This window comes from Pelecanus crispus, chromosome 4 (genome assembly GCF_030463565.1).
Source record: "Pelecanus crispus isolate bPelCri1 chromosome 4, bPelCri1.pri, whole genome shotgun sequence".
Taxonomy (NCBI): domain Eukaryota; kingdom Metazoa; phylum Chordata; class Aves; order Pelecaniformes; family Pelecanidae; genus Pelecanus; species Pelecanus crispus.
In genome coordinates, this window is record NC_134646.1 from 77,051,283 (window position 1) to 77,061,601 (window position 10,319).

Consider the following 10,319-nt stretch of genomic DNA (forward strand, 5'->3'; position numbering starts at 1 on the left):
GAGTCATTTGTTGTACACAATGAAGACCTGAAGCTGGATTTCACTTGCACAAAGGAAATTCAAGAATTTGGGTCAATGGGATTAGTCCTGTTTCAACCTAAGTAATCCAACGTGACATGTTTGTATAGTAAAGACAACAACAGTTCGCCCAGACCCAAGCCAAATGACAGATCATACATATCACAGACGCATTACTGACACCACAAAATAAAAGGTCTACAGAAGCTAACTTTAAGAAAGAAAGTGCTGTTTCTGCACACTTTTTAAATATTTAATGGTATTTGTGACATTTTATAGAGCATTTGAAACCATACTGACTGGTACACTTAATATCCCCTAAAAACTGCACTTACTGTCTCAAAGCATAGACATGCATTACAAACATGTTTATATCTACAGCCATAAAAAGAACTCTCAGCTTTACAGGCCTGCTAGAAAGTGTTAGAAGTGCATTAGATTCTGTCCAAAAAGCCTCCCCTTCCTCCAGAAAATATCAGACAATATTTCATGCATTCTAGTCATTTACTGTTAATTAGTAAGCCACTATTTTAATCAAAGACATTTCTTGGGTTATAATGGAGTTCATTTTCAATTTCTGTCAAGTACCTCTCCAGCAGATCAAAACCTAACGGCCCCAATGCTTCAAACTAAAATTATCTCATTATGTACTTGAAAAAAGATTTGTCTACAGAATTTTATAAAATATTTCTAAATTTAGCATCATCACAGGTTACCAAAGATTTTGATATAATCACAAAAGCACATACAGTTTATATGCTAAACCAATGGAGATGCACCCCTGATAGATTAAGCAGGATTTTTTGCTCCAAAGAATCACTTTAAAAAAAGGAAAATTATAAGAAGCAGTTTCATTATTCAACAAAGGTCATTTCATACCAGAGAAACAAAAGCATTATTATGATTAGCAAAGGCACATCCTGGAAAATAGCTTGGTTTAGGTAAAACTGCAGACTCTTTCCACCTCCTGTTACTCAGGTTATATTCCATCTCTATCTGTGCATGTTTATATACATATACACATTATATACATAGTATAACATGTGGGCATGTATGAATAAAATCCGTTCTTTGGAAAGAGCCACCTTTAACAAAAAGTAGCATAATACTACAGTTTTGATTAACAATGCTAGTCTTTCATTTATTGCTATTTCATTTTTCTTGGAAGAACCATAACAGATTATAACTAGATTACTCCAAATACAACATGGTGCCAAATTTTTCTAACTGTATAAACAAGTACTTCCATTTTTATTTGCATCTAAGCAAGAACAAGTATTAAGATATCGGAGAAGTAGTTGTTCCTCTTCCAAAGATCTCGTCTGAATTCTTTCCACAACAGAAAAGTATCAAAAGCATTACCTTGCAGATTCAATAATATTCAGTTGACCTATTTTAAAAAAAAAGTCAAATTGTTCACAAGACATAGTAAGACTTGTCTGCCTTTTAAGTCCCGATAAGACATTTATAACTGTAGTAACAGTAAATTCTTTTTTTTTTTTTTTTTTTAAGTGGGCCACAGGAAAGTAACAACAAAATCATTGCGCTTCACTTCCGTTGCTCCAGTGCCATTTCCTCTCCTGTGCAGTGTACCAGAGAACCAGCAGCTGGCATGGCACAATCAAAAATAACGAGTGCAAGGACTGCAATAGTTACAGTTTAACTGAATGTGAAAAAATAAGCCTTAAGTCAGAAAGGATAGAGAGAATACTAAAAAGTATTAAAGTATACACAACTGATCTTGAAAGAGTTCTTGCTATGTACTGCGTACCATGTAATCTTAAAGCTCAAATTTTTTGCTCGTTTGGAATGCTATATAGTTTTTCTTTATTATTTTTCATTCCACTGTTGGAGATGCAACAGTTCAGTTAGAAATCACAAGGAATCCATTCTCCAAGACCCACCATCCCTTTTGATATTTTGGCTGTTCTACAGAACACCATCCTCAATCCTTTTCATTCTACTACAAGCTCCCTCTTCTTTTTCTAGGTGATGCTGCTGGAATATGCAACATAAAACCATCAGACCTTAGGACACAAGGGTTAAATAGTGAATAGTGATATAGTTTATCATCTTCTTAGCACAGGATTATTAGGAACACATCAGGTTTGTATTTACTTTTTATATGGACTTATGCCTGAGTATCAGGCCAAGTTAATATTTGGTCTTTACCTGTGAGCTGCTCAAAGCCATAAAAACCCAACAATAAGAAACTAAAAAAAGGAAGGGAAGACTGGCCAACACCAGTACTGCAACTGGTAAAGACTGTGTGGGAATACAGAGCCTTCTCACAACTTTTGTTTCCGTAAGAAGGTAAGAATGACACTTCACAACTCCAGATTCATGTGAGAGGTGTGTTTCTTCCACATACCTTCTCAATTAACAGACCAGCAAGCGCATTTAGAGCAAAATCCTACCAGACCTCTAGACCATGCACTTTTCACCATCTCCTTAGCGCTACAAAAGTGATAGGGAATGAGTGACACGTGGCAGTCAAATGACTTAGCATGCTGACCAGAATGGCAGAAATGGCACAGGCATAGATCCACTCATCTAATTGATTTGCTCCATGCTATCTAAAAATGGAAACGACACTCCAGGATGGAAAGGAATTTTATAAAGTTGCCAAATGAAGAGTTTCAAGCAAAAAGACTTCCATTTGCCACATTTCATAGCAAAGACACTGCTGCAAATCCCTTCTGCTTGTCTCTCTCTCAATAAACGAAGTCTGTCAACCAAGTGCCATATTCCTTGGAGTAAGGTCTCCAACTCTGAAAGAAGAGACCTAGCTCCCGGTTCAACAGCCCAGCAGTGAGCTTCCTACTACCAAGTAATTATTAAGTAGCATGATACTGTTGCAGCCCATTAGTTAGTACATCTTTAGTAATTAACACATTTGTCACTAATCCCTTGCCACCTGCCAACCCAATTTTGCTGGGGAGCCAAATCCCACAGTGCAAGCACACAGGTGGCATCAGCAGCACTGTGACACCTTTCCCCCCCACTAAGATATCCTTCTACCCCCGGCAGTCCTCTCATTCCTCTAGGACCAACGAGCCACAGCATCAGCCAGCTCTGCTAAGCAGAAGAGCTGCCAGCCAGCAGGGAAGAGGGGAAACACAACCGCTCGCCACTGCAGGAGTAGGGATGCCATGCGGCTGTGGAGAAAGGCTGGCAGCAGAGGCACAGCAGGCAGAGTGCCAATACGACAGATAGTTTCCGGATCTAATCACTTTGATATCATCTAGTACTGCGTACATTTGGAAATATGGTATTCCATCTTATCAGCACTGTTTCCATCCTTATTAGAAAGGTTATCTGCACCTCAAAGCGAAAGAGGTGAGATTCAGCAAATTCACACATTCCTCTGATAATGCTTCAATTTGCTTCTTCAGACACTCAGACCAGTGGCTTTCTGAACTACAAGCATCTTCACAACAGCTGTGATATTTGCCCAAGGACAGAAATAAGGGCACTTTTGCAGGGGGGGGGGGGGGGGAGGGAAATGACTCACTGAGGCTCTGAGTTCAGAGGGAGAAAAAGAATTTCACTGTGAGTTCTTCCCATAACAGCTTCCCACAAATCCAGTAATTTCCTTAAGTGGCTAGAGAATAGTTAGGCTAGCTAACTCTGTTCTCCTAGTTTAAACATGAAAAGTACATTTAAAATATTCCTCTTTCCCTTCCAATTTCCCTCCCTCCCCCACTGCACAGTCACACATCGAGTATTTAGCTAGCATAATTCCAGCAGTCTGCCATGCTTAATTTACTCCTGAGTAAGGGTACTCACACAAGCTTATTGATTGTGGGACTGGAATAAATTTGGGCCAGACTATGCATCATATTATTTGTTTGAGTTCTCCTAAAACCAGGACGACACTTCTGTTGTATATAATCCCATTAGTATTCTTCAAGGTATTTTTCTACCTCCAGCTTTTTAGGGGGCAGAGAACTACTAATCTTATAGCAAGACTCATTTGCCCCTGCTGCAATGGGTATTTTGTCTTCTCAGAAAACCCTTTCTGGTTAGTGTTCTGTTGAGTATATTCACCTATTTACGGACCTAATGCAAGTCTCCAGTTAGAAACCAAAGGTAAGTACTCTTTCCTAGACACCAAACAACAGAGACTGCACAGGATTGATTGTCCCATGCTCCTACAGGTGGTATGCCCACTTTAACAGCAGAAATTGCATTTCTCCACGCAATGTGTACAAAAGTCTGTATACAAAAATTCTACTCCACTCACTTAAAACTGCGCTGTGCTTTGGAAACACACCTACCTGGCATGGTAGCAGAGTCTGATTAACTGACTGAAAAATTACAGTCGAAAGCTTGAATGTTTAAGCCTGACTGATTAAAGGTAATTAACAGCTGCAGATGCTCAGCAGCTGTGCAAGTCAGGTCACTGTTTTGCCCAAACATAGCTTGAAGTGCCTAATTTTGATTAATCAACTTTTCAGATCAGATCAGTTTTGAATTAGCTAATTATAAACCTTTAATCTGTCAATAGGACCTGTAGGCTTCATAGTCCAGGTTTCTTTGTGCTAAATTTCTCTCTACATCATTATCAGGACATGAAGTAGAAAAAATGCTAATCCTTCCAAGACACAGGAAAGTACAGAAATCAACAAAAAGGAAGACAACTAGCTCTTACACAAGCCTATGTAACTAAAGTGTACAGTTTTATTAGTATAATATAAAGGAAATACCAGAAGCTGACTTCAGTATATAGCCTTGGTCAAAACAGTGCGATTGCCAGATTTGTGTAAAAGGTTTAGGAGCACACATAATGAAAGAACAATGTTCAGTAACAACCTATGCCATCTCTGCAATAAAATCATACCACAGTGCTCCGAGATAAGAGATGCTCTCACTTGAGGAAATAACTGTCTTGCAGCTGTAATACATTGAACTTGGTCTCTTCAGAGTTCCAGCTTGGTCTAGGAGGAAAACACAAGTATGTGACATGTTGTAATAGAATTACTGTTAAGCAACATCAAGGTAATGATTTACTCTTTTTAGAAGGGTTGTCACAAGATTAGAGACAAATAATTTAAGCCTCTGCTGCCTGGTTGCAGGAGCTAGCTCTCAAGGTTAACTACATTCTGGTTTCAATGCTAACCTCAGCGCTTAGATGCACGCAAGCAACTTGTGCTGAAATCAAGGGGAACTAGGTAGAGTTTGAGGTGAAATTTGTAAGGATGTGGCATTTAAACCAAAACTTTTTACTTTATAGAAGAGTTTTAACAAGTTTCACAAATACACCGGTAGAGAGATTGTCCCTCACTCATGTCAGAATGTCAAGAAGTACGGTCTTGTAAAATAATGTAAGAGAACTAATAAAACACGAGATGAAGGACCATTGCAAACAGATTTTAACTTGGAATAAGATTTACATGCAGACATTGAAAGGAAATCGCAGATCAAATCTAGTTTCTACTTCTATACGTTCAACAGGGTGTAACCCCCCCAAAAAAAATCATAGTTTGTGAGACTTTTAAACTCAAAATGAGGTTTTTTCCCCACCTCAACAGACTACCATTTATTTAACAGGAAAATATGCAAATATTTATAAAAATGACTGTTTCCAGAATGATGATTAATGTCTATCACTACAGTAGCATATGTTAAAAATAGAACGGGGAAACAAAGCTTCCTACCAAACCAATTTTTTTTTTTTTTTGTCTTACAAACCATATTTCACCACACAAGACCAAGGTATTCACAACGCTACCTACTTCCACCTCTCTTCTTCCTTTTTTGTTACTAAGCAGGTATTACATGAAAAATGAAACCCAGTTAACACATGCTTTTACACTTAACTAGAACCTGTTTCAGGGTCTGAGATGCTGCCCTGAAGTGCTGCATAAGTAAAGATGAAGACATCTCAGTAACTGGTTTCAGCAGACTAAAGCTCTGCTGGAGAGTAGGAAGCTTATTTGTCTGGAGAAGAACTGAACATGAAAGTGGAAACTGATCTGTTAAGTAAGATTTCCCTCCTCCAAGGGTTCTCGGTTTTTATTTTGCATATCTTTAAATGAAAAACTCAATGCTAATACAAGATAAAGCTGGAGTTATTTAAAGTCATCTCAATTTAAGAACATTTAGAATTAAGTCTTGCTTTTGTTTAAGGATTAATTATTAAATTGCACAGCACAGGTTCATGGTTCATCTAAACTGGAAGACTGCCAGCTAAACTAGACCTGACCTTATTTCCATCTGTTAAAGCAGAATCACTCCAAAAGATGCAGTTCAGCTGGCAGTTCCAGATTGGCTAACCTGAACAATGAAAAGTGCATTTAGACTCAATAATAATGGAGTTCAGGTCACTGAAGCCCAATCTAAATTCACATTCTTGTCCTAACAGAGAGAAAACCCATACATGCAGACTACCTTTCCACCACCCAATACTTTTTTTTTTTTTTTTGACCATACAAGTACTAAACCCAGGAATCCTAAGTCTTCCTACTTCCTTCTACTGTTCTCTCTCCTCTTGATTATTTGCATATGCTTCAAACACCTGAGAAATCTTTTGCTTTTAGTCATGTCTCTATTATGCATACATCACACTTCATGAGTCTTGCAGCGCTCTTCCCATCATCTCACCCCCTCGTCAACACTTAGACAAACAAAGATCTCTGAGGTAGCAACAGTCCCAGACACGCACACTGGTGCCATTGGACTCTCCCAGCCTTTTCTTTCCAAGTACTGCCAGAAGCAATGTCGTGGTTTAGCCCCAGCCAGCAGCTCAGCACCACGCAGCCGCTCACTCACTCCCCCTGCCCCAATGGGATGGGGGATAGAATTGGAGGAGTAAGAGTGAGAAGAAAACACTCCTGGGTTGAAATAAGAACAGTTTAATAATTGAAATAAAGTAAAATTACATAATAATAATGATAATAATAACAATATACAAAGCAAGTATACACAATGCAATTGCTCACCACCCACCGACCGATACCCAGACAGCTCCCGAGCAGCGATCGCTGCTCCCTGGCCAACCCCCCCCAGTTTCTATACTGAGCATGATGCCATATGGTATGGAATAGCCCTTTGGTCAGTTTGGATCAACTATTCTGGCTGTGCCCCCTCCCAGTTTCTTGTGCCCCTGGCAGAGCATGGGAAGCTGAAAAGTCCTTCACTAGCATAAGCAGTACTTAGCAACAACTAAAACATCAGTGTGTTATCAACATTCTTCCCCTACTAAACCCAAAATACAGCACTATGCCTGCTGCTAGGAAGAAAATTAACTCTATCCCAGCCGAAACCAGGACAAGCAAGAATGAGCAAAATAATTCAAACTCCAAAATGCAGGTTGGTTTTCTACAGCAAGTTAGGACTGATCACTTAGCTGGAACTTTGGTAATCAGTGTTAACTCTGGGCACTGGAAATTTACAAATTAGCTGTAAGACAGGAGATGAACTGTAACATAAAATACTAATACCCAACACTAAGAACTGGCTCCTTTAGTAAATTTCTAGTCTACATATTGCTACTCCTACTCTGCTCTAGGTGTGAGCAGCTACTGTCTAGAAGCACTAGTCAGTCAGCGTGGGTTTCTTTTTTTAAACTCACAGAAACTATACTGAAACTGATACAGTGCCTGAATTCTAGCATCATTGCAGTACTGCTCCATATATGCAAACAGCATATTGCGGTATTGCTGCACAGCACAGTTAAAAATAATTGGTAAGATAATAGTTGATCCACCTCCAGTCTTTCTGTCCTGCCATTGATTTTGACAAGGCAAGGAGGAAAACAAAAAACATCATCTCTGCCTGAAGACGGCCACAGACTGTTACCGCTCTCATAAGTATACTGAAAACAGTAAGAAGACAGCAATACAGTTATTGGATAGGGGGAAGGGGGGCAGAGAAGGTGAACAAACAAATCACAGTAAAGAAAGGATGACTACACCCTGGCATAGTGAGTCTCAACCCACATGACCAAAGGCAGCTGCTCCAGTCTGTGAAAGTTACCTCCTTTACTGGGCAAAAATGATGCTCTATCTATACAGAAACTCCTAACCGAATTCAAACTCTGAGAACTGAAATAATCTGATGAACTGTCAACTGCAAGAGTGTCCAGAGCCTTGGAAGGGCATCGTTTATCGTATTTAAGTAGCACTGAATGTTGCCAATTACTAAATTTGAGTCTTGCTTCTTTTAAGGCTCCAGCTACTATGCTAAGAGATTTTAGTTTCTGGGCTTTTAAAGCAGCACCGTTATCCTTCCAGTTAGAACAAAGGCTTAAAGCATACACTAGCTGCACCCTGAAACAAAGTTAATAATAAATGCTTGCTTAAAATATATACAACTCCCTCTTCTGAGGGACCTTATTCATGACCTTCGTGTGGTGTTCCTGCCACAAAGAACGGAATTCTAAAATTTCAGCATTTTGATACTCAGAGAAGTTAAATATTACTCAGCATGGCTACCAGATTTTTAAAAAAATTAAGACTGATACTTTGCTTAGTTGTTGCTCCCATATGAGTTCCAACGCAAATTCCATTTTCATATTTTGAGGAAACCATCCAGAATGAAAGGTTTCCTGTTTGAATAGCCCTTACAGGTAAGTTCATGATTAAAGGCATAAATCCGAGTTTCTCCTAGTACTCTCATTCATGGCAAAGCTGAAGGGATAATGAAATAAAAGCCTTGGTTAAATATGTTTGGTAACTTTCCTATTTGGGAGTTGTAATATATTCCCCGAAATATCTGGAACAATCAAGAATATCAATGAAGCGTTTGACAGCAATATATGCAAGTCCTTTGTGCATGCATGTGTCAAGAGGAGATGATGTTGTACATGTAAACAAAGTTTAGTTCCAATGTCTACTGCATCAAACAACAACAATCATCATCTGTTTACATGGGCCACTCTAAAGTTTTTGTAGACTCATCTCCAATCTATATGCAGGTATTAAGTTTTCTAAACGCTCCCTGAGAGAGTATAAGCCATTTCCACACTGTAAAAGTCTCCGTAGGCACCTAAATCCATTTGGAATTATTAGGAATTACCAGAGTCATCCCTAAGTGTTCACACACTACAATACACAATGTCACCGCCTACGTAAATTTGAGTCAGCCATACTTAGCCAAAGATTTGCTTATTTCACACCAGCTATCTAGCTCAGGTCTTTACAACCGTTTTAGGAGGCGGATCCAGAATGTCCACTTTCCATGAAGCTAAGATTTGCCAGAACTACTTTAGAGAAAGCCCTAGCTACAGATGAGGTGTCCCTGAATTAGTCTGGTTAACCCAGCCTGTGACTGCGGCAGGAAGATAGAACAGGAATCCTTACAACAGGCATGCAAGCTATTCTCCTCTCTGCTCCTAAAAACAAAGTTTGCAGGAGCTGAAGACGTAAGTATTGCCAAGGTCTGATTTCTGAATAATTGTAATTCCTTCTCTGCACTGTACATCATATTTAAAAATCTTTCCACCAGAGATACTCAGATATGTGTAACCACTGCAATAACAACACTTTGGAAGAGATAAGAACTTGGTCAGTACTGGAAATGAGCTGACACCCAAGTAAAACAAATAGATTATTTCAGTTATGCTGGTATGCTTGGATAGGGGGAGAACAACATTTAGGTTTGTTTCTACAGGAAGTCATGTCTCTGCATTCTCCCCTAACTATTGCCCTATTTAAAATTCATCCCTTACCTTGGGAAAACTAGTTTTCAGATTCCTGCATGTGTTAAATGCCCTTTCTTTTAACAAAGAAATAAGAAATTCAACATAGGAGTTTATGGAAAAGAGGCAAGATTGGAAAAACCTTCCAACAGGTCTTGGAGAAATACTATGGAGACAGCATATTGCTCTTAAAAAGCATGGTGTACTGAGAATTCTGTTACATGCTCTGGTCTAGTCATCTATCTTAAGCAAGCAATCTGATGACACATGCTTGTATATACACAGCATGATAAAGAATTCCTTAAAGTTTACAATGATACTCAGTGTAGTTATACTGATCAAAACTTCAGTGCCTTCAATTCTTTCCTCAACACATCACAAAAGGCGTAAGTTGTCTAGACATTCTAGCATAAGACAAGTAGAAGAGGTGTTGATTAACAAGAGAGTTAGCAATAATCCATAAACGTTAGAGGAACAGACAGTGACATATGTACATGTGATAATAGTATAAAAAAATGCACATTCCATTTAGTATCGTATTTACAGAAATGCATTGTGTGTCTCAGATTACCTTTGTGGCTGCCTTAAGTCCCTCTGATTGCCAGACTCCCCGCTCCTTTCCAGACACTGTTTGTTCCACTACTGTACAGGTTCAAAA